This window comes from Molothrus aeneus, chromosome Z, assembly GCF_037042795.1.
Source record: "Molothrus aeneus isolate 106 chromosome Z, BPBGC_Maene_1.0, whole genome shotgun sequence".
NCBI lineage: Eukaryota > Metazoa > Chordata > Aves > Passeriformes > Icteridae > Molothrus > Molothrus aeneus.
In genome coordinates, this window is record NC_089680.1 from 13,877,989 (window position 1) to 13,900,826 (window position 22,838).

Genomic DNA, 22,838 nt, shown 5'->3' on the forward strand with positions numbered 1-22,838 from the left:
GGAGAAAATAGGAACAGGAGGAAAATTTGCAAAGAAAGTACCTCAGTAAGACTCAAGCAAGATTCTGTGGGTCCTTTTCTTCCTTTTTTTTTCTTCTTTTGTGAATAGCTCCTTTTCAGGGGGAACTCATGCAAGATAAAGTAATAATAAGGAGAGAAGGAAACTCATCATGTAAAGTTTTGAAACTAAAATTTTGATGCATTGAAAAGGGGTTTGAAAACAAAATGATGGACAGATTTTATGTGATAGAGTATATTCAAACATAGTGTGAAAAATCAAATTCCTATTTCTTCAAAGTTCATAAATTAAAAGGTACCTGCTTGCTTTTTCCTGGGATATTTTTGTTTCAGTTTTGGTTTTTGATTTTGTTCTGGGTTTTTTTGTGAGTTTTTCTCCTCTAAAATACACCATGATGGATTTTTAGCACAGAAATTTCAAAATCTGAATAGGAAAGGGGTTATGTGTTGCTTTAAGTAGTTGCTGGAGTAGGTAGGTGTTTTTGTACATAACTTTACAGTCTTCAGCTGAATACAATATTTTTAGTATCTCATTTTCCTGATCTCCAAAGTCTTATTTAACACCTAGCAGACAAAAAGAACACAAAAGAAAATGTTTATCTGAGTCATGAAAGAAAACATGAAATATGGGTGTTTAAAAGAAGGAAGTCTATCAATAAATTTTATTATTGTTTTAGAATTTAGACAGACTTTTCCCCTGCCAGCATTCTGTAGAAACTCTGGTTTCTCACTGCTTTTATTGGCTTTTTTATCCACTGTAATTTGATTGGGGAGTCTCTATATCATATCTTGATACTCATATAATTTTTTCAGAGTCTGTATGTTATGAAACAAAGAATTACTTATTTTTTTCCTGACAATTGCAGCTTAAAATCACTATTTTCTCCTCTTTTATTGCACCTGAAGTGTTCAATTGAGTTCACATCCTACTTTCAGTCTGTGAGGCTGTTCAAAGTAGTTTTCAGACTAGAATGTTCTAATGTAGTCTAGGTTCTAGACTAGATTACTCTTCAAAAGCATTTTTTTATGGCAGTGTGGGTTGACTATGCAGATTCAGGATCAGATATGCAGCATTACATACTTAGAAATCATAGCATATAAAGCCATTAAATAACGTATTGTAAAGAAGTGAAAGGATCCTTACCCACATTGTGCTGATGTTTTAATCTTCTTTCTTTTACTTTTCCCTATACACAGGTTCAAATGTTATTGTCTGTACTTCTGTGTTGTTTGCCACCATCAAGCTGATTTTTAATTTATTTGACACCAATGTCAAACTGTTGCTTCTCAAATATGCCAGAAGAATTACTTTCAAGCTGTGGAGGAAATGACGCATCATAGCTTTGATTATTTAGTAAAAAACATGAATGTGAAAGAATATGGTTCAAGATGAGTGAATGAAGGATTCCTCTCATATTTCTATATTATAAAGTGATAGACATTAGTATTAATCATTGAAAACAATTTAGATACATTTTCAAACATCAAACTGGTACAATCACCGCATACAAATCTTCTCTTGTGCATGCCCATCTGAATGGATGTGTCATTAGCCTGTGACTTGCCCACTGGCCTCTCAGGCTCTCAGCTGATCCTGATTTCCATCAGTACCCCACCCTGCTCTCCCAGTGGCCAGGGAGGCCACTGCCTGTTCTGCTCTCATTCCCCCATCTATGCAGCATCCCTGCCCTTTCAGGGCAGCTGCTCTTTGCTTCTCCTTTGATTTTAAAGGAGAATTGCATGCACATATCAAGTACTAAATTTATTAGCATTCTTTGAAACCTTACTCTGTGCAACCATCTGTTAGAAAAGACATGCTTGTCAAAGGCCAAATCTGCTGTCAGGAACTGCCATTTAAAAAAAAAATATGAAAGGAAGAAGCCAAACTCTCTGCTTCATTAATGCAAATTTTCTTGACTTCTTGAAATATTACAACAGAAACCTCTGAAGAAAAATGACTGAAATATTCCATTCCACAATACAATAACAGAATATTCCAGTGACTTTATAATTAGTATAACTATAAAGAATTTATAATTTTTACTTGTCTGCAGAATTGTTCCTATTTTGTTGGGTTTTTTCTTTCAGGTTGAACAAGGAGAAAAAAAATAAAAAGAAGAAAATGAAAAAATGAAATGGTAGAAATTCTAGAAAGAGATTTATATATCAATCTCTTATATAGAGATATAGAGATATATATATAGAGATATTACAGAAATCTTCAAAGAGATTTGTCAATATTTGTTTCCATGGATATTTTGATTAAGCAAAAGGGAGTTTTTGGAATCCAAATCTATCATTTTAGCATTTGTAGAATTTTGTAGAACTGAGTGCAAAAAAAAAAAAATTATTGTTCAAGGCATATCATGTAAAGAAAAATGTAATTTTAAAACAAAGTATGAAAGCAAAGATGCTGCTGTTTTCAGTGCTCTGATTTAGGAATGGGGACACAATTTAGTGTCTCCACTGAATTACTCCAAACCATGCACAGTTCCATTACTCCCCACTCTCTGCATGCCTCTGCGGTGGAATAGACAGGAGAATCGGAGGCACAAAAGGTAAAGGTCATGGGCTGAGATAAGTAAGATTTACTGGAAACAGCAATGAAATGAGACAATGAACAACAACATCAATACTAATGGCAGAGCATACAAAAAAAGGTGAAAAGTTCACACTTGGTTGCTCACTGTGGAACATCTGACAATAGGGAATACCCAATTGCTCCCTCTGCTGCACTGTATGACCTAGAAGGGATCTCTTTACCTGTTCTCAAAAAGTGCTGTGAGATTGCATAGGATAATCCCTGGGTCCTCCTGGCTACTGCAAAAATTAGCTTTGTCCTAGCTGGAACCAGGACAATGTGGGATGAGGAAGAGAGGCATAAAAATTCCTGGAGATATTTTGTCATCAGTGACCATGAAAATCTCTCAAAGTATTTTGCAATCATTTGGTCCCATGTGAAGGGAGAAATACATCTGCTGAAGAATCAGTGTCCAGATGGCTACTCCAAGAGTTAACAGGATGGCTTAATCAAATGCTAAAGGTAAAGGATGCTGGAGCAAGAACTGGATTTAGCTCATATGTTGTCACAAGGCTGACAATGACTAGCTTGTAGAAGAGCTGCTTGCTTAGAACAGCTTAGAACATAAACCTATGGCTTGCTAAAATTCAGCAATATATAAGAACATAGTTGTATGAATGCTCAAGGAAGTCACCTTTGTGGTTCTTTAAGTCAAAACCAAAGTCATATGTGAACACAAACATCATAGAATCATGGAATGGCTTGAGTTGCAAGGGACCTTAAAGATTATCCAGTTCCAGCCCCCTGACATGGGCAGGGACACCTCCCACTTGTCTAGGTTGCTCAGAGTCCTGTCCAACCTGACCTTGAATGCTTACAGGGTTGGGCATCTGCAGCTTCCCTGTGCAACCTGTTCCTGTGCTTCACCATGCTCACAGTAAAGAATTTCTTCTTAACACATGATCTAAACATGCCCAGTTTGAAGCCATTCCCCTTTATCCTATCAGTATGTGCTCTTGCAAACAGCTAGATACTCATGCCAAGCCTTTTGTGACGATTTGCTCTCTTCCTGTAAGTTCCCTCAGATGCCGAAAGGCTGCAATTGGGTAACCCTGAAGACTTCTCTTTCCTGGGTTCAACATCTGCAATTCTGACAGTCTTCATCATAGGAAAAGTTCTCCATCCCTCTTGTCATCTTGGTGGGCTCCTCTGGGCTCACTTCAACTGGTCTATGTCCTTCCTGTGCTGGGGATCTCAGGGCTGGATGCAGTACTCCCAGTGGAACCTCTCTTGAACTCCTGGTTGTGCTGCTTTTGATGCAGCCTAGGATGCAGTTGGCTTTCTATTCATCTATCTTGGTTTCATTCCACTTAGACTCTCTCGGATAGAATCAAATAATTACAATGTCCCTAACCTCTGCCAGGGCCTACGTCAAATCTGTAGATCAATGGTAGACTAAAGCATCCTGTGACTAGTTCCATGGCTTTCATCTAATGCATTTTAATGCTTATGGAAGAAATGCTAATCAATTCTGTGAAATTCCTAGATGTCATAGAAGAGATCTTCAGAAAAGATAACTTAAATCTCATAAAAACACTGGGTTATGAAAGTAAGGGGTAGGTCCAAATTATTTTATGCACATACACAAAAACAAAGACTTAAAAGTATTTAAAAGACATCAGTATTTAACTAGACAGAGAATATAGAGAAATGGAAAATGTACCATAGCCTTGCTCAAGTGTTTTGCTGAAAGCAAAAGAGTAGTTTTTAGTATGTCTCCTCTGCTTCCTAAATAAAACCTGTGCTGAGAAGAAATGTTGGGACCTGCAATTATTATTGCAGCTGTGTTCGGCAAAAGACTCCCATGAATATTTCCAGGGCGTCAGTGAAGAGACATTGGTTGCCATGGCCAAGCAAGGATCAGGAAGATAATAGTGACTGAGTGGTCTTTGTCTTAGTAGGCAATGTTTCAGCACTGAGTATAGTGTCCTGCCATGTCATCATCAGTGTGTTAGGCAGATGGAAGAGATGGAGGAGAAACAAGAGCTTTTTCACAATCTGCAGTGGCACAGCTGTTGATCCAGGGTCAGAGACAAGAATATCTTTGTAAACAAGACACTTTCCTCACGACTGTTTTTCCAGATGAAGCAACAGATTCAATGTCAATCCCTATCTTCTTATAATCAGAAGGGGAAGTAAAAGTTCAGTGTTCTGTGGTAGTTGTTTATTTTGTTTTTTGAGAGGTTTTTGGGTTTTTTAAACAGCAGAAGGAAAATGTTGAGAATCAGTAAAAGGCTTTTGTGCATGGAAATGGGCAGAAATTCACACCCTCAGGACTTAAGTCATTCACTCTTCCTTCAGTGAACAGAATAAGGCTGGTACAAAACCATAACAGAGCTATTAATTATTAACTGCAACAGCAAGCTGTCCTGGTTTAGGGCAAATTTGGACAAGAATTTCCAAATTAGGGCCCCTCCAGTAAGCAAACCCACACAGCCCCTCCCCCCAACCGGTTCGGGAAGGATTTCTCGGAGAGGAGTGGAAAGAACCTGTTTATTTAACAGGCACAGCATCCCCCAGCACACAAAATGAACAATACCGGATGGCAACACTCTGAAAAGAGATGACAAATTCGGAAAGTCTCTCTGGGGGTGGTCACTCTGTTCTCAGTCCCTCCGGCGCTGGGGCTGCTGCTGCAGGCCACAAGGTGCAAACTCTCGGTGTTCCCAGGTCCCAGTCCGGAGCAGGTTCGAAATGGTCAGAAAAGGAAAGGAGAAACAGTCCAGGAAGAAATTGGACAGTTTAGCTAAACTAGCTAAAGAGCAAAAGCAAGCAGAAGAGAAGTAAGCAAGAGCGAGAGAGCAAAAACAAAAAGCAAAAGCAGCAAAAGCAAAAGCTGCAGTCTCTGTGTCCCGCCAGGCTGATAAGAAAACCAAAACAAAACTTTCCCTCTCCAGAGCCGGTCTTAAAGGTACAGAACATAATATCCAACATTAACAGAACACATGAATGGGGATACAAGCATCATAATGTCACCCTAGGACACTCAAGATATGTGGAAGTAAATAAAATCAGGTAATTTCCCTTTTTGGGTTAGTAAAATGTTACTTCACTGTGTTTCTCTTTGGGTGGCTTTTGTCTTTAGCACTGACTCAGTAAAGGTGAGCCAAGGATGGATTTGTTCCATTGTATATTTATGACTCCCCTTTAATATTTTCTTGAGAATGAAGAGACTATTGTTTCTTTTACATCTTGATTTATAGTTGACCTGTTTCATAAAAAGAAAGATGTTTTCCAAAATACCACTGATTTCAAAGTAGCACTTGGGCAACTTGATGTCTTGCTTAAAGAGAGCTGTTTCAGAGAGATAAATTTTCTTTTTTTTTCTGGTCTGGATTTTTTTATTTTTTGTTTGTTTGTATGTTCTTTAATTTGGGGAGCAAATGTCATTTCCTTTCTTCCACCAGCTTACAGATTCCATCACAAGTCATTATAAATTATTATTCATTAGAAAATTATAGAACTGTTTTGAAATAGAAGGTAAATGAATCCATAAAATAATTTCTTCATTTTGTTTTGTTAGCGTTAATAATTTTCCATTTTCTGTGGACATAGTCCTTTCTGGTTCTGGAGGATACCAGTAGGACTTATTTGTCCAGCTTAATTATACTCAGCATGACATAACTGAGCTCACTGATCTGGCGTGAGAATATATATCCTAACTATCATGCTTACTCCAACTCAGACACATAATGGGAATAGCTATAAAAAGAGATGTGCAAAATAACTGACTCAATCTGAAGCACGCCTGTTGCAGGTGTTTGGTTAAGATTTCCCTGTAGCAGTGGGACAGGTACATTTTGATGAGGCCACAGACTACACCTGAAAGAGGGCAGGTACCATAAAATGCCATGTAGGAGCCTGAAAACTGTCCAGTAATTGGAGTTATAGGTGGGCGAAGAGCAGAGATTCTCAGAATGTTCACAATTAATTGGAGGAATTGGCCTGACGCACTTTAAGACTATGTTAAGTTTCCAGCTCAGATAGAGTATTCACCCTCAGTAACCTCAGATGATAAGATGAAAACCGAAAAGCACAATTTGTGCTTCAAACTCCCATCTGACTTTTCAAGACTTACTGAAGAAGTCTAAATGTTTTCTGCCAAAATATGCAAATAACACTCAAAGTCAGAGTAATACATTTAGGGATTTATTATTTGTTCATATAAATATAGCTTAAATAGAGAGTGCAGTATGTTAATGAGTTCCGACGCACAAGTAGCAGCTGTTTTAAATGCAAATATCCCATGAAAAGCAATTAGTTGAATGTTTCTTCTTCATCATCATCATCATCATCATCATCATCATCATCATCATCATTTCTGAAATCCTGTCCTTCCCCTGGGGTTTCTGATGTTCCATACTCATGAGTAGGCTTGGTATGACAAGATCATGGTGGTGGGTTTTGGTACCATCTATCCTAAAAATACTCAAATCTATTTCTTGATGTATTTTAGCCATCTCCTCTGCAGGGTTGGTTTTGGGGTTGTTTTTGTTTGATTTTTTAATTTATTTACTTTTTGGGGTGATTTTGCTTTGTTTTTTACATTTTTTATTTTGGTTGTATTTACTGGGCAAATTTCCAAACTCTTAGGAAATGTTAGCTTATGTGGGTTTCAGTTCCTAAAAGTGTTCTCATGTGATCACTTTCAGAAGCACATGGTTGCCAGCAGCCCACAGACTTCCAATTCAATTACATCAGCCATGTTGCAGTGCTTGAAGCAGAAAAAGACTTAGCACTGCATTTTCTTATTTTGTACCGTCCTCTCAGATGATGAAAAGACTGCAAATCTGTACTAATTGCATTTTCTGGACAAATTTTAAAAAATGCATTAATTATCCTTTCAAAATGTTGGACTTTTGCATTGGTTGGGCTGTGGAAATTGAATATATAACTGCTCAGTACCCAATCCCTCCAATAAATACAGTCAGTGTGATGTGGCCAGTAATCTACATAGATTCAATGATCATTGCAGCTGAGATTCTCCAAAAAATCAGGCAGCCACATGTGTTTAATGAATGAGCAAGATACTGGGAATATGTCTAGATCCTTTTATTTCAATGTCTCTGTCTGTCCTGGTTTTTAAATGGAGTAGGGAGCTGGCAAAGTAGCCATGAATACAAGTAAGTGGGGGTTTTTATACAGTATTTTGTGAATAGTATGTTCTATTTACTGCCTGAATGTACTGTAGTACCAGTGACACTATGGTATTCATTGTTAGATACAAAGAATAATTATCTGGCTGATATATTAATTTCTGTTATATGTACTGTTATCCAAAATAAAAAATCTGTTTTCAAGCTTTAAATGTACATCTAAAGAAAATAAATTTATTTATATATTTACGTATAGCTACATAGAGACACACACATAAGCACAGACAAATAAATGCATAATTTTAAAATGCAGTATAATTGAATGGCAAAATTGCATAGATATGAAGAAATTATTGTTACTGCATTTGAGATGTCTAACCATTAAAATACCTGACTGTGAAAAATAAGTCCGTTCTGAAAAACAAGGAAATCTGTGGAACATAGAGTACAAATCTGCTTGGTGACATGTTATGTTCACCTAAAACTGTAATTCAGACAATTATGGAGAAATTCTAGCTACAGTAAAACAAATGCTACCTATTCTGGCCTGCAGATTTCACTGCAGTGTAATCAAAAAAGGCAGCTTCTATACCAGGGTCTTTTCAAAGTATTTCTTTATCATCTGTTAAAATTGTGGTAGCCTCTGACTTAATGTACTTTTCATACATTCTGTTGGAGGCAGAATGACCTTTACCACATCATTCAAGTCAAAGATGTTATTTTAACTTTGTTCCTGCACTCTTTGTCCCTCAAGGGGCTACAGATACAATAGTTTTCATTTCCCATTTTTATTCCATTTTCTGATTGCCCTTTATTACATGTCCTCCTGTTCAGTACATTAAAATGGTCTTTCTGGGAGCAGGATCCTGAAACTTTACCCTGTTTGAAGCAATTTAGACTGTCCAGCAGCCCCTCTTCCTTTTCTCATTGTGCAGAAAGTTGTCGCATTTAATAGCTTCTGACTATTTCTGTTCATATACGCTTAAAATCCTTACACGTGTAAACAAAGTGGATAAAAAAATTAGATATAAAAATAATTTTTGTGACTAATTTGGCTTTTTTTTGATTAAGCTTTATCCATCACTTGCAGTATTAGAGGTGGTGCATATTTACAGAAAATTCTTGTGATATTCTGTCAATGAAAAGAGCTCTTATAAGATTGCTGGTTTAACTTGCTCCACTCTAAGATACTTTGTTATGTGAAAAGGCAATTTAAAGATAGCTAAAATGAAAAAAGCACTCTGATAAATTACAAACCTGATTCATTTTCTTGGCTTTATTCATTCCTGGTTTGTAATGCCAGAATTGTTGCAGCAGGACAATAAGTGAAAGGATCCCTGGAAGACCAAATGTGTACAGCATTAGCTGAAATTTACTATTTTCTAAATAGGATACAGAAGACAAAGCAGAAAAAAAAGACAAAAACAAAACAGCAAAAACCTCCATAACTGAAACCAAACCTACTGCATTAATGTAGGGAACACCTCTTAAAGACCAGAAATCAGTGGGGGTGCTGACAGTCTTTGTTGTTGTAAAACATGTACTCAATTTCATAATCTGAATTTTTGCATCAGCTGTTTTTACTTCATCAAGTAGTATATGCCATAAATGATCTTTTGACTCATTAACTGTTCTTTTCCCTGTTTCTGTTCTGCACCACCCAAGGAAATGCAGATCAGAGCACTAAATATCAGTTAATTCAGTTTAAGTTTCTAGTGTTGCCTAAATTTTAGGCAACAAATGTTATATTGTCTTTAGCTACACGTATTGGATTTCACACAGACTGCTATATTTACATAGACCACACTTAAAATGTCCAAAAAAAAAAGCGTCCTGGATAATAATATTTAAAAAATACTACTAAAAATATCACTGGAGTCCTAGAGTCATATTTGGCCTCAGTTCACATCTTGTATTACTGTGTGGTGAGAAGAGTAAGCTGCAGTACTAACCTGGTCTCTCATAGCCCTGGTGATAAAACATCTTGGTGATGGTTAACAGCTGAACAGCAAAGTCACCATTGTGCCATTTGAAGCCGAAAAGATCCAGCACAGGCATCATAAAAGGTCTAAAGCAGGAAAATTGGATGCACAAATGATCCAGTCACCCCTGCTGCTCAGAAGTCTAAGTTAGAAACGAGGTGTAACATCATCACGTGTCACCCTGGTCTTGTCTATTCTGACGTCAGGCCACACTTTTTTTGGGAACTTAGCAGTCTGCAAGGCTTCCAAATACAGTCATGGCACTCCTGTGTCCCTTGCAGAGCCACAGCCAGCTGCTGTCAAAGAGTCCACTTGGCATAAAACTGGCGCTGACAGATGCCATGAAATGTTTTCTAGCCATTTTGAGTCCCACCTTACAAAGTGTTAGACCAAAACCAGATGGGGGACATCTTTTCACTCCCACATTGCCCATATACATGATAGACCTACTGTGGGATATTGTATGCTTCTGCTTTATACTCAGGCTATGCAGTCAAACAAAAAAATCCTGAAAGCAGAGTCTGAAGAATCAGATTTTGATTTGCTGTGTTGACTTGAAAGGAAGATTTGTGAAATATGGTTTGAAGGAAGTACTGCAGTGTGGAAATCTGCACCTATATGCCAAGAAACCTATATGCCAAGAAACTCTGAGCCAGAGCAGACTGCTAGTGATTTGTTGCACATGGACCTCTGTCTTCACTTTCTTAGCTTTATGATTAATCACAATATTATTACTGTAGAATGTTTCTGGTTAATTTATACAATTATTAAAAGATGGAACAAAATAATTATTTACTGGAAAAATCTAAGCATATTAACATGCTACACATCCTGGTGATAGTATGGTGGCCTGGTGTCAAAAAATACCTTCTTCAGGAAAGGTGGACAGTGATATGCCCGTAAGTTTTTTTGTATATCTCATTTAATCTCCCTTGCAAATACATTTTTAAAGCATCCTGTACTTATTTTAATTAGACCATTTTTATTTTATCATTTCTGCTAGCCACTCAAATTCCTTTTCTGTAACTTTCACAAACATTCACCAGCATATTGCTGTACTATGTTACTCCTATGAGTTTTCAGAGTACTGGATTTTCTATGAAACTACCAGACACTTCAAGGTTTTCAAGAGGCAGTGGTGAAATATTTCTGGAATAACTGTGTAGTACGCCATAATGTCATATAGCACAGTGCAAGAAGTTATCAAATTTATGTCAATTTTAGCAATAATTTTGTATATTTTTCTGATTAGAAGTATTTTTCTTCATTGTGCTCCTGGTGAATCATTCGTCTCATAGATTTCTAAGACAGTGTCAGTACTTTTGTTCTTGAGTATAAAAAGTGGAAATTTAACCAAAAAACAGACCACAAACTTTTTTTAAGCTACTAGAAATTAGATTTAATCTTAATTATATAGAAAGTTTGATAAAAAGATAGATTCTATAAAGATCCATGTGTCTTGTAATAAGAATTACACTTTTGGATAATGTTTTATATTTTTAAAAAACTATTTATGTTATACATGCTATAGAATAAATTTGTTGCTGCAATAAATAATTTTAAAAGCATTGATTTCAACAAACCTGCAATTTAACTGTTTATAACATTGTCCTTTTAATCCTTTCTTAGAGAGGTAGAACCAAAATTATTATCTTCCCAAATATAACTTGACATTTAAAAAAAAATCTCCGTTAGGCTTACTCTTGTTCAGGGTGAGATAGTTTCAAATAGATTTTTTTTACCAGTGCAGCACCAGGGGACACCCAAGGTTGTCATTACTGGCTAGGCAAGCACTGATGAACTGCTGAAAATGGAACAGACAGAGAAGTTTCCCTCTGTGAACTCTAATAAGGTGTCATCTAAGACACGTTATAAACTTCCCTTCACAGCTTTCTTTAGGGATTGATAAGAGGGGGATCAGTTCTGGTGTCTGTAGCCTCTCTCAGTTCAGCTTTATGTACTGAATTTCCAGACAGACAGAGGAACATCAAAAGTGCATTTGAAAAAACAATGTTGGTAATCTCATTGAGAGGTTTCCTATTCCTGATTCATGAGATAAATGCCTGGATGCTGGGTTTTTGGAAATTCCTTTAACAGAAAAGTTAGAGCAACTTGTGTTGAACCATGTCCATCAAAACCTGCATAAAAAGACTAAAGTGCAAATGAAGGTGGCCATAATATTGTGCTAAAGCCAGCTCTCCTGAACAGAACAGGACTGCATTCAGATGCTGAGGCCACCTTTTCCCTGTTGTGAAAGAGTTATCTCATTTTTTCATAGCATGAGGGATCACACAAGGCATTCATATTTAAATTCATATCATCCTGAAAGAAGACCAACAGGCTGGGAAGGGAAGCTTTCAGTCTGTAAATCTTATGCTACTCTTGTACTGAGGCTACATGAAGTTTGGTGTATTTCATTGTCGAAGCTCTGTTACAAATCTTTGTTTTCAGCTCTTAAAAGTGTGCTGTGAAGAGCTCAGGCCATTTGTGGTGAAGTTTATTTCCTTTGTAGTGGAGCAATAGTAAGGACCTCATCAGAACTTTATTTAGGTCATATAAAGGCTTCTCTGAAGTACTGATAGATGCTGTATTTTTGGGAAATGTACACCAGATTTGCATGACTTTTGCAGACTTTTGAATGTTGACAAGGTCGGGGGACTGGTGTGAAATACACAGACCTATACAAAAGCAAGCAAAGAAGGCAAGGCTAGTGAGCACAGAATAACCCTACCACTAATAATGTGAGGCCACAACATGACCACACATAATGCCTTGGTAAAAGATGCTGACTCATTAAAGACTTAAAGGTAGTTAGCAACAGTTTTGTTTTGTTTCGTTTCTTTTTTTTGATCGTTGTTGTTAGTTTTGATTTTTTGTATTTTTGTTTGTTTTGTTTTTGCTGGGGGGGAAGTTTTATAAAATGTTAGGTAAAAAAAAGGTGTCTTTAGACCAGGCTATTTGCGCCAATGTTTTTCAATGTTACTACCTCATGAAGATGAGATTGGAAGTTCTTGCTGACAAGAATTCACACTTTCCCAAACTCCTGAACTGAGTTCTAGATTTTACTGTGTGGAACAATAGCAATGCCACTACCTACTGACTTTTGACACTATGACAAGATGCCCAGATCTGACACTGTTGGGCTAATATTTATTTTAAAAACTCAAACAAACAATCCTGAGATTACTGGATTCATAACTGTGAAAATGTCCAGATAATCATTGCCAATAGAAATTTTGTGACTTTGGGGTTATTTTGTGGTGATTGAAGATCAGAAGGTCATGGTGAAGGTTTGTAAAGTAATGATATACGCCCAAAAGAACAGAAAGAAAGCTGGCATATTGCATTTAGTCAGATTCCCCAAACCAAAAGGCATGTATATTTAAAATTTTGCTTTAATTGAAATAACAAATTGCAGACTTACAAGGAGCAGCTTCTCTCTTTCTCTCTTTTGCTAAAAGGTACATAAAGAACTTCAATTAAATCTTTTAAGCTATTCTTCTTTCTTGCTTTCTCTGGTAGCTTTCCTCCTTAAGGAGAAGCCTTTGTGTTTAACTAAAACAGATTAAGAATCCCTCTCTAAGCAAATCATTTGTATGCATAGTGTTTCCAGACAAAATTTTATTTAATAAAATGTTTGCCTGATTCCAATTTGTATTCATGAATGCAATTCTTTCTGAAACTATATAAGGAGTATTTTACAAAATGAAACATTTCATGTCTACACAGCAATGAATTAGAGTTTATCTGTGATGTATCAGCAAATTTAGCAAGGGAAAAGCATTTGCTAGATTTAGTAAGATTGTTTTACTCTCAGAATGATGAAGTGGTAGCAGTTAATGCAAGTGTATTCTCTCTGTCTATGCCAGTACAAACTATTTGGGAAGAATATACCTGCATTCATCCTTGTTCTAGCACTGCAGCAGTGTTACAGGATAGAGAGGACTCATTTATTTGGAACAATCTTACTCAGAAAGGTTCAAAGTCTCAGCTGTGCTAATTAGTACATCTTGAAATCCAATTTTGATGAAGACAGGCTACCACCCACTAAGTGGGGCTTAAGTCTGCTTTACCTCTTACAAAACAATTTCAATTTAGCCTGAGAAATCCAATTTTTCAGCAAGTTCTATTACAGAAAAAAAGGGTTACTAGACAAGTTCTGTCTAGTAGTTAAGTGGGCTTTTCAGGAAAATTATTTTCTTAGGTTCATTTATATACCTGAATGACTCCCTCAGAATGAATGCAGTAGTGTCAGTGGTTGCATGGCTACACAGTAAGTTAACCTCTTACATATAGGAGGGCAAACCTTGAATTTTTTGGTCATTGTAGCTGTGGGCTTTTCTGGGCACTAGCAGAGGTCTCAGGTGTGCAAGCATAGTGTCACTGAAGGTGCTGCACTGCACTTTTCAGCAGATTGAATTACTTTGAGAGAACTGATGAGCTAAGGAAGTTGTACTGGTTTTGACTTTGGAGCTGGCTTATCTAGCCAAGGGTCAAGTTTCTCTGTACCCTCCACACTTGAGACATACTCTAAATTTGTTCTTGAGACAAACTCTAAATGACACAGAGCCTAAAAACAGTAGTCATACACTCACCATCCAATTCTACCACTTTACTTCAACAGGAATGTTCAAACAACTCAAGTTTTGATTTAGTAGGTGCCTAGCTGGGTGTCTGCACAAAGACTCTCATGACCAAAGTTAGAGTCCAGGTCTTTTGAAGCTTTCAAAGCTCCAAGCAAAGCCATATTTTTGTATATTTACAAGAACAAGTATTACAATAAAAGTGGCACAGAAAAGAGCAGAATTAACTTGCACATGTGGTATAATTCTTTAATTTTTCTTTATTTTTAAAGAACTAATTTTCTTAAATAAATATTATTAAGTTACTCTGAAAATGTTGCAAGATAACATTTCTTATTTCTTTCAGGGAAAGCAAATTCTGTCTATTCCTACATGTTGTGTCGTATAATAGCACACAGCCCACACAGTAGGTAATTTGAATGAACAGCAGGCCTTCAAATTACTCTAAAAGGGCTGTTATATTTCAAGCAGAGAACATTTTTATTACAGTCACATTCTTGACATCCCACAGGATGCATATACATTTTTTCTTCTCTATTGATATCAGACCAACAGTCAACTAGCTGGAATAAATGGGCATCTCGAAATAACCGTGAACAGTTTACAAATACAGGTACCTCTGCTTTTTGATGCTGGGATATTTTGTACTGAGAGAAAGCTCTATTTTATACTCAGTAACTGTACCATGAATTGCATGCAGGAAGCCTCATCACATACAATCAGTGATTCACAGTTTCATTCAGAGCAGACAGCTACCAATGGCATTATTCACCCCAGTGAGCAGGGATTTGTGTAATGGGGCTTTCCAAAAGTATTAACACAGCAGTGAAGGGAGGTGGCAGCTCAATATTTTCTATTAGTGTTTGACCTTTCGTCATGCTTAGGACCTTGATGCAGCCTTTGCTGCTTCTCTCTTTCTCCCGAAAAAGACATGCCCTTTTTCCTGTAGTTATGCAAGGACTCAAGCAGATGGGAGACCTACACCCACATGTTTAATCTATGTTTGCTTTCTCACCTTGTTAACTCCCTCCTTCCTCATCCTCACTGTCTCTTTCCATTTCAAGGCTACAGAAGGTGTAGTTCATTATAATGAACTGCAGTTCATTAGTGGTGCTCTCACAACCACAGAAATTCTTTTGTAAAGACCTCCCACCCAAAGAAGTCAGATAAAAGACTACAAATTTCACAGTGTTCAAATGATAGTTTGCAAGATCTCTATCACCTAAAAAGAAAACAAACAGACCTTGTGATTCATATAAATGCACACATTTTAATGCACTAAACACAGGGCAGTGGAGTTGTCTAGGCATTTTTTTAAATCTTTCCATGGGGCTTAAGTTTTGTTTTTACTGTCAACTGATATGCAGCACACACGAGTTCAAGAGAGCTATCTATCCATAGCTTCTGGGAATGACTAGTGACCAGACAGTTCTCAAGGACTCAGCAAAGTCTATTCTTAGCACTGCTACCAGTGGAGAAGGTGAGCTTGGACATGTGAATTCACCTCTACTCTACCCACTAAAGTACAGTGACATCGATTTGTCCTTGGGTTATGATCTGATATGTAATTGGGAAAGTTTTAATGCCCCTCTTATTGTTCATGTTTTAGGGTAAGTGAAGAACATGCAAACTCTGCTTATAATCTATTCAAACTTGAGCAGTATTCTAAAAATTGAAGGTCTATAGGTTCAGTTACTTGGCATAATTATTAGACGGGTAAGTAACTTTTTGTCAATGAATGGAATTCACTCCAAATGAATAGAATCTCTGCAAAGAAATTTTGCCTACCCAAAGCTGTCCTTGGGAATGTTTTTTCCTGATGTTTTGGCAAACATTGTTACAAAACTGGATTTGAATTTTGTCATATCCTCTAAGCAACTTTCACTTTGCATTCTCTGAGACAATTCATAAAAAATGAGGAAAAAAAAAAAATATTTTAATTGGTGTTTTGCTTCATCATGCTATTTAATATTGCTTGATCAAGATACTTAAGTCTATTGTGATTTTCCACTGTGGCAATTCCATGTTTCTGTGTGGCTAACAAATTTACTCAAGATTGTGTAATACTAAGAACATGCAGAGCCATTCAGAAGAGAGACTGTTTTTGCCAGGAGGATAAATGGCCCTGGCCTGCTGGCTTCTGCAGGGAGTCCACAGTGATGAGATGAACATGGAGCAATGGCAACTGGTAAGAAGGATCAGGTGTCATTGATGCCATGGCATTTTATATGGCTCTACAGGTAATGCATAAATGTACAGATAGATGCCTGCAAAGGCTGTAAAAATGCTAATACATTGCACAGAGAAATATGTAGTAAGGACCATGGAGAAAACTGAGAAGTCAGCAAAAAGTAAAGGGCAGATAGAAATATTTCCATTGTTTATGTGGAACCCCACAGAAAATTTAGCAATAAGGTGACAAGGGGGAATCTGATAGTAATATTAACAGGGTTTTTAATTCCCATTATTTACACAGTTTTCATCACTGAAAATACATTCAACCTTTTCCTTTACTTTGGTTGGCAAGTAAGGAATCTTAGAGGGGAAGGGGTGGATCCCTGTAACACGAGGTGGCACGAGGCTCCTGCCATTGCTAATACAAACCTTCCTGATCAATGCCAGGAGGAGGAGTTGTCTGCTCAGTTTTCACTCTGACAAGTGTTAGCTGAGCAAGCTGCCCTGCAGAAGCAGTGAGGAACACAAGATACTCTCTGCACAGATTGTCAGAGCTGCTGTCCTAGCCTGCATGTTCTAGCTTCCCGGGAGATTGTCACAGAACTTGGCCATCATGCTGGAACATGGATAGGTGGCTGTAGTGTTCAATATCTCTCTTTCAGCCTTGACAGGTAAAAATCAATTTCACTTGAACAGGTAAAGGGCAATGTTTCTTCTAGCTGAGTGGGGGTAACCTGTAAAATCATCAGCTATTCTTGGCAAGCTGATGGAACACTGCTTGTTAAAATATTTCTAGAGACACACAGGATCTCTGCAACAACAGCAATGCTGGTGAGACTGTTGATTCAATGGTGTAAAGGGCTGACAGAGTGGGACAGGGAAAGTGAAGCACGTCAGTCTATCACTCTATTACATGACAGTGAAAAAGAAATAGACATGTTCTTAAACTTGCTTCATGCCAGACATCTTACTCAGGGTCTAGTTTCTGATTGATATTGATTTCAAAAGGTTTGTTCACTGTGTCAAACACCACAGTAGTATTTGACATTTCATGACACAGTGAGGAGAGCAATCCATTTGATGATCAAGCACTGAAAGACCACAGGGCTCAACTTAGCAGATGCCATTGGCAGATACATGACTCTACTTCCCACTGTGAATATCCTCAAGAAAGAGATGAGTAACACCTCTGTTAATTTACTGGAAGCCATGAGAAACAGAGTTAAGATCAATGAATGACATGTAGTTAATGTCATTCATCTATGTTAATTAAGTCAAAAGTTTCTTAACCTTCCTCCTTCAATGAATTTTCCTTCAGGATGTCTGGCTGATTATGGGTCAAGCACACTGTGGGGTTTAGTGTGAGTAGCAATCAGTAAATGGAAGAACTGTTCTTAACAAACAAATTTATATCCAGTATATTGTGCCATGGGTGCTTATGCATACTAATAAAGACAGAAATACTCTGCTTTTCTATAAAGCATTCTTAACCTGAATTTAGAGATTTCACCAACTTCTAATAATGTTCCTAATAACAGTAAATGTGGTTTAAGGATTTCTAACAAAGCTTGGTTACTGTTTTCTCCTCAAAAAAGTTGAAAGTGACCCTTTTTATGCTTAGAACAAAGAAATTTTCTGTTCCTCTGGCAATTATAAATGCCATCCATACTTTTTTTAAACAATCATGTTAAATACCGAACAGTGCTACACTCTCTTACCCTTTCACAGAAAATCAGGTTAAAAGCAGTTAGCTATCAATTTTCAGTGACAATTACACTCTCCCCTGCATAGCCCAGAAAGATATTAGAGAATGCACTCAATGGTCTACCTCAATGGTCTACCTTCAATCACCTTTATGATATTTGACATCCCAGAAACCAATGAGTTTTATAACTTGTGTTGCTTTCCCTGTAAATCTGCAGCAAATCTCTTGCTGTCGAGTGCTCAGAAGGAAGTTGAAGAGTTGTGACCCTCATACAGACAATAAGGCAAAACTGTCTTCTTGCTCCATTTCCTTCATCAGGAATCAGGTTAAAACTTGGACAATTTTGGTTCAGAGCAGAACAGTCAATAATGGAGATTAAAAAGTCAGAGAGGTGTCTAATGGCAGCTGTATTCATCCTATTGAGGTGTGAGTGAGAAAGACTGGCTGAAAACCACTGAAAACTGGCAGAGAAGAAAACAGCACTCTGAAATCTGACAATATTTTCTCCAAACTACCAATTTCATCTATAGTCTGTAAAGAATGATGTCTTGCAATTTTCCAGGACTAGCTGCTTACTTTTATTGCAAGCTAAGGGCTAGGCAGGATTTTATTGCAACAATAATTTTGAAATTTATGTGTAACTTTTGTGTGCAACACAAAGTTTCCTTGCAAAAAAAACCACCAAAACAAAAACAAACCCACAAACAAAAAACCAAAACCAAAACAAACAAACAAAAGTCCTGAAAGTCCACACCTAGCAAAAGCAGTGTTCCATCTATCTGCCAGTAGGGCCTGAAAATAATACAGTGTAAAATGCCCCTGTCCAGAAGAATTGCTTTCTCTACAACACAGAACAACACTGGTTTTCAGGTGAAACTTTGCCATTTAAACATGCTGGGTAAGGACCCACCTTTTGAATCCAATCAAATCAAGAGGCAGTCTGGAGTTCCTTCATCATAAATGAGAACCTTGATTACAGCCAGGAGGAATCTGGTCCCATCTCATGGTTTGGGTGTAGACCATGTACAGCCTGACACACTACATATGTTTTAATCACATTTGATTTATACATAAGATGTAATTCTACCAGAGGTAGTCACCTACACCTCCAGTGCATTGTAAATTGTCTGTGATGCACTTAGATGAATAGGAAAAGTACAGTAAATAATTTGATTATCATATTTTTTTAATGATATGCATAAGTTTGTTGATAACTGGTTGGTTTTTTTCTGAGTTTCACAGGTTCTAAGCAGTATGCAGGCACTAAAAATACCGTGGAAGTTTTATGCTTCATTTACAAAATGGTGGAAGTTGCCTAGTATTCAGATGTAGTGCACAAATACAAAATACAGTCTTGTGCCTACTGCCACACCATGGCAAGAGCAGGACTCAGCAAATACAGGGCATTAAAAGATCTACGGCTGACAATCAGCTGTCCTGGAGAATCACTCGCAATAATAATTTTTTTTTGAAGACTAATTTTTCCCTGTTGGACAAAATTCCAGTAAATATTTCTGATGCTAAAATCTTTTGCAATGTTCCCATACTGATGATGTAGATTAGCTAATTTTTTAGTACAACTAAATACAGCATAGGAAGATAGCAAAGTATGAATTTAAATTTACACTAACTATTTGCCATTTTGAAGGATGGTTGGAAAGAAGAACTAAATTTCTTTATGACCTTGCATAACTAAGAGAGTACCTTCCCAAACATGCCGAAGAAATAGGATATATTTTAGCCAGTTTGTGGTTTAGTGAAAGTATTCCAGAGAAACAGGTTAACAGGAGGAAAACCATCCTAGAACAGAAAAAATTGAGCTTAGTCCTTGCTCTCTGCTGCCTTCTCCAAGATTTTGTTCTGCCTTGCAGAGAGAAAATCTTTACATGTGAGCCACTGTTTTACATCTTGATCTTTTCCAGGGAAACGGAAGACTTTCTCATTTTCCTGTGCACTATATAGGCCATGGATTGAATTTTGACTCAAAAGCTGTACTTTCAGTACTCATGCAGGTTTGTGCTAAATGTGCATTCAAGCTTTAGGCAGCTCATATTTTGCTAACTAAGCAGATCTCTTGTTCCTTGAATGCCCTCTCTGGCTCGGATGCAGCACAGAAACCTGACAATTATGTAGCTTGCCTAAGACTTTTGTTCATGAGGGAAGCTTGTAACAGAAATACTCTGGTAGAGCTTTGTGCCCTTGCCTTCTGCACTTTCACTTCTATGCAGTAACAGATGATGCACACTCTGTGTTTTATAGAGTGGAGCTCTCTGGTGCCACTGGGAGAAAGGAAGACCTTCACTGCAAACAGACGCTGTCCATTCTGACCCACATTCACGTGCATCCGTGTCCAGAGAAATGCAACCTCCCTGCAGCTTAGGGTAGGAAAATATTTACCCAGCTGTGCCTCTGCTGGCCTGTGTGGAACGGACAGGGGTGTAGTTCTCTGGGATTCTCTGCTGGGATCCCATGTGAATAATATTATTAGGTGAGGCATGCCTGAGATTTTGGAAGCCTGTCTTGCCTAGCACACCTGAACAATGCCATTTAAAGCAGAAATTTTACAAAATGCTCACTGATGGGGGTAACTGCCATGTTAGTTTTTAGCAGAGATAGTCAGGAAAATCCCCCACAAAATTCTTTTACAGTGAATTATAGCATGGCAATTCAGTACTGTGCTTCTAATCAGAAAAATATTGTGGTGGTTTTGGTGGAAGAGAGCCTTGATGGAAGATGTAGAAATTGTTGGACATTTTGTTTCTTAGTGAGGTACATATCTGCAACCTGTACATGAAAAATTTCAGTTCCTTGGACAGGTAAGGAAAGAATGAAAACAGTCTATACCTATACTTTTATTTGAAATAAATTCAGTTTTGGAAAGAATCAGCATTTTGAAAAAGTATGTTTTCAAAGTTTGAACATCCATCCTGTTAGAATAGGGTGCAAGAACTAGATTTCCCAGACTTGTAGTATGAACTCAGTGATTGAAAGCTGTGGCAAGTCAAGACTCAAATTCTACAGATGCTTGCACTCTTTTTAAGGAAAATTGAAAGATGTGTTCACAATAAGGATGCACTCACTGAGGACTGAAATCGGTTTACCTTTGAAAATTATTGAGAAGCCATATTCTTTGTAAATACAAGAGCACTTTGACTTATTAAATAAATGGGTCTGGATTCTGAACCCATGCTACCATGGGCAGAATCAGGAAAAATCACAGACAAAATCCCTGAGCAATATTATAAATTGTATAACTTGACCGTTGCTCTGTTGCAGTAATTATATAGTTAGACTACAATTTTTAGTTTACAGTACAATTTTTTCCTTTTGAGATATTAATCAGCTAAGTCTCCATGCACACAGGATTAAGATATTGCTGAGAAGCTGTGACAAAACCAAAGGCAGGGCTTTGTTGTCAGGCTCTGGGAGCAGGCCTGCAGCACATGGTTTGTTCCACATCTTGCTGCCTGCCTGGGAGCCTGTGGAAACAGGGCTGAGGATTAATCTGTAATGATTAATTCATTAATCATTAATGAACTGCACATTAATGAAAATTATTTCCTCAGGCCATATTTTGCAGGTCATCATGTATCCTAACACACTTAGAGGAGAAACATCACAATTTCTCCCTTCAACAAAAGTGTTAACACAATAAATGAACCTTTCATAAAAGCAATCAAAACAAATCCATTTTTAAAAAACAAATTAAATCTATTTTAAATGCCACTGAAGGTGCCATTTAAAAATTATCACACCAGCTGTAAGAAGCTAGCTGCTCAATTGGTCAGTCACAGCAAGCATAAAAACTGAATCCTTTCCTTGCTGCTGTGACAGGTTCTGGGTGTGACCAGCCCTTCACAGGGCAGTGCTCCTCAAGATGGGCATAGAGCCCTTTTATGTCACAACTCAGCTACATGCTGGCAGCTGGCTTAGAAGAGCCATAGTCCCTGCTATCTGCTTATAAAGGTAGCATCTCACAGATCACACAGTATTCTGATCCACAAGGATCCCCAAGTCCAACTCCTAACATACTTGTTGTGGGATTGAACCCACAGTCCTGGTGTTTAAAGCACCATACTCTAACCAGCTGAGCAGATTGAGGGGTCCACACACCTTCTCTGGGGATTCACCCAGATTCATAGAGACACCCTGTACTAATGCTTCGTTTCTGCAGTGACAGTTCAAAGACCTTCAGTAGACCTCACTTTTAGCCTAGAAAGAAAAGTGTTAGAAGCTGCTTTAAAAATAAACATCTGAAGGAGACACTGGATTTTGCATTTGGATTTTTCCACCAAAAAAATAAAGAAGACCAACCAAAAAAACAAAGCAATCAAAAGAAAACCCAACAAAACACTCCAAAACCCAAAATACCAAAACCAAACTAACAAAAAAGCCCCAAGAAAACAAACAAACAAAAACCCCACAAATAAGCCTCTACACCATTAAAAGTGGAGAAAACCTCTTAATTTATCTTTGTCTATAAATCTCAGCAGTCCTGTTTTATCCTGACAGTGCTGTCAGGAAATAAAAAAATCTGATTTGTTTCAGATGAGTGAAATTCTGAGGTGCTATGTTGGACAAAAGCTATTTTAAAGGCACGTTTTTCTTTCTACTGGTTTGGGTTTTGGTTTTGTTTTTTGTTTCTGTTTTTTTTTGGGGGGGGGGGAGGTTCGGGTTTTTTGTGAATAAATATGAGACC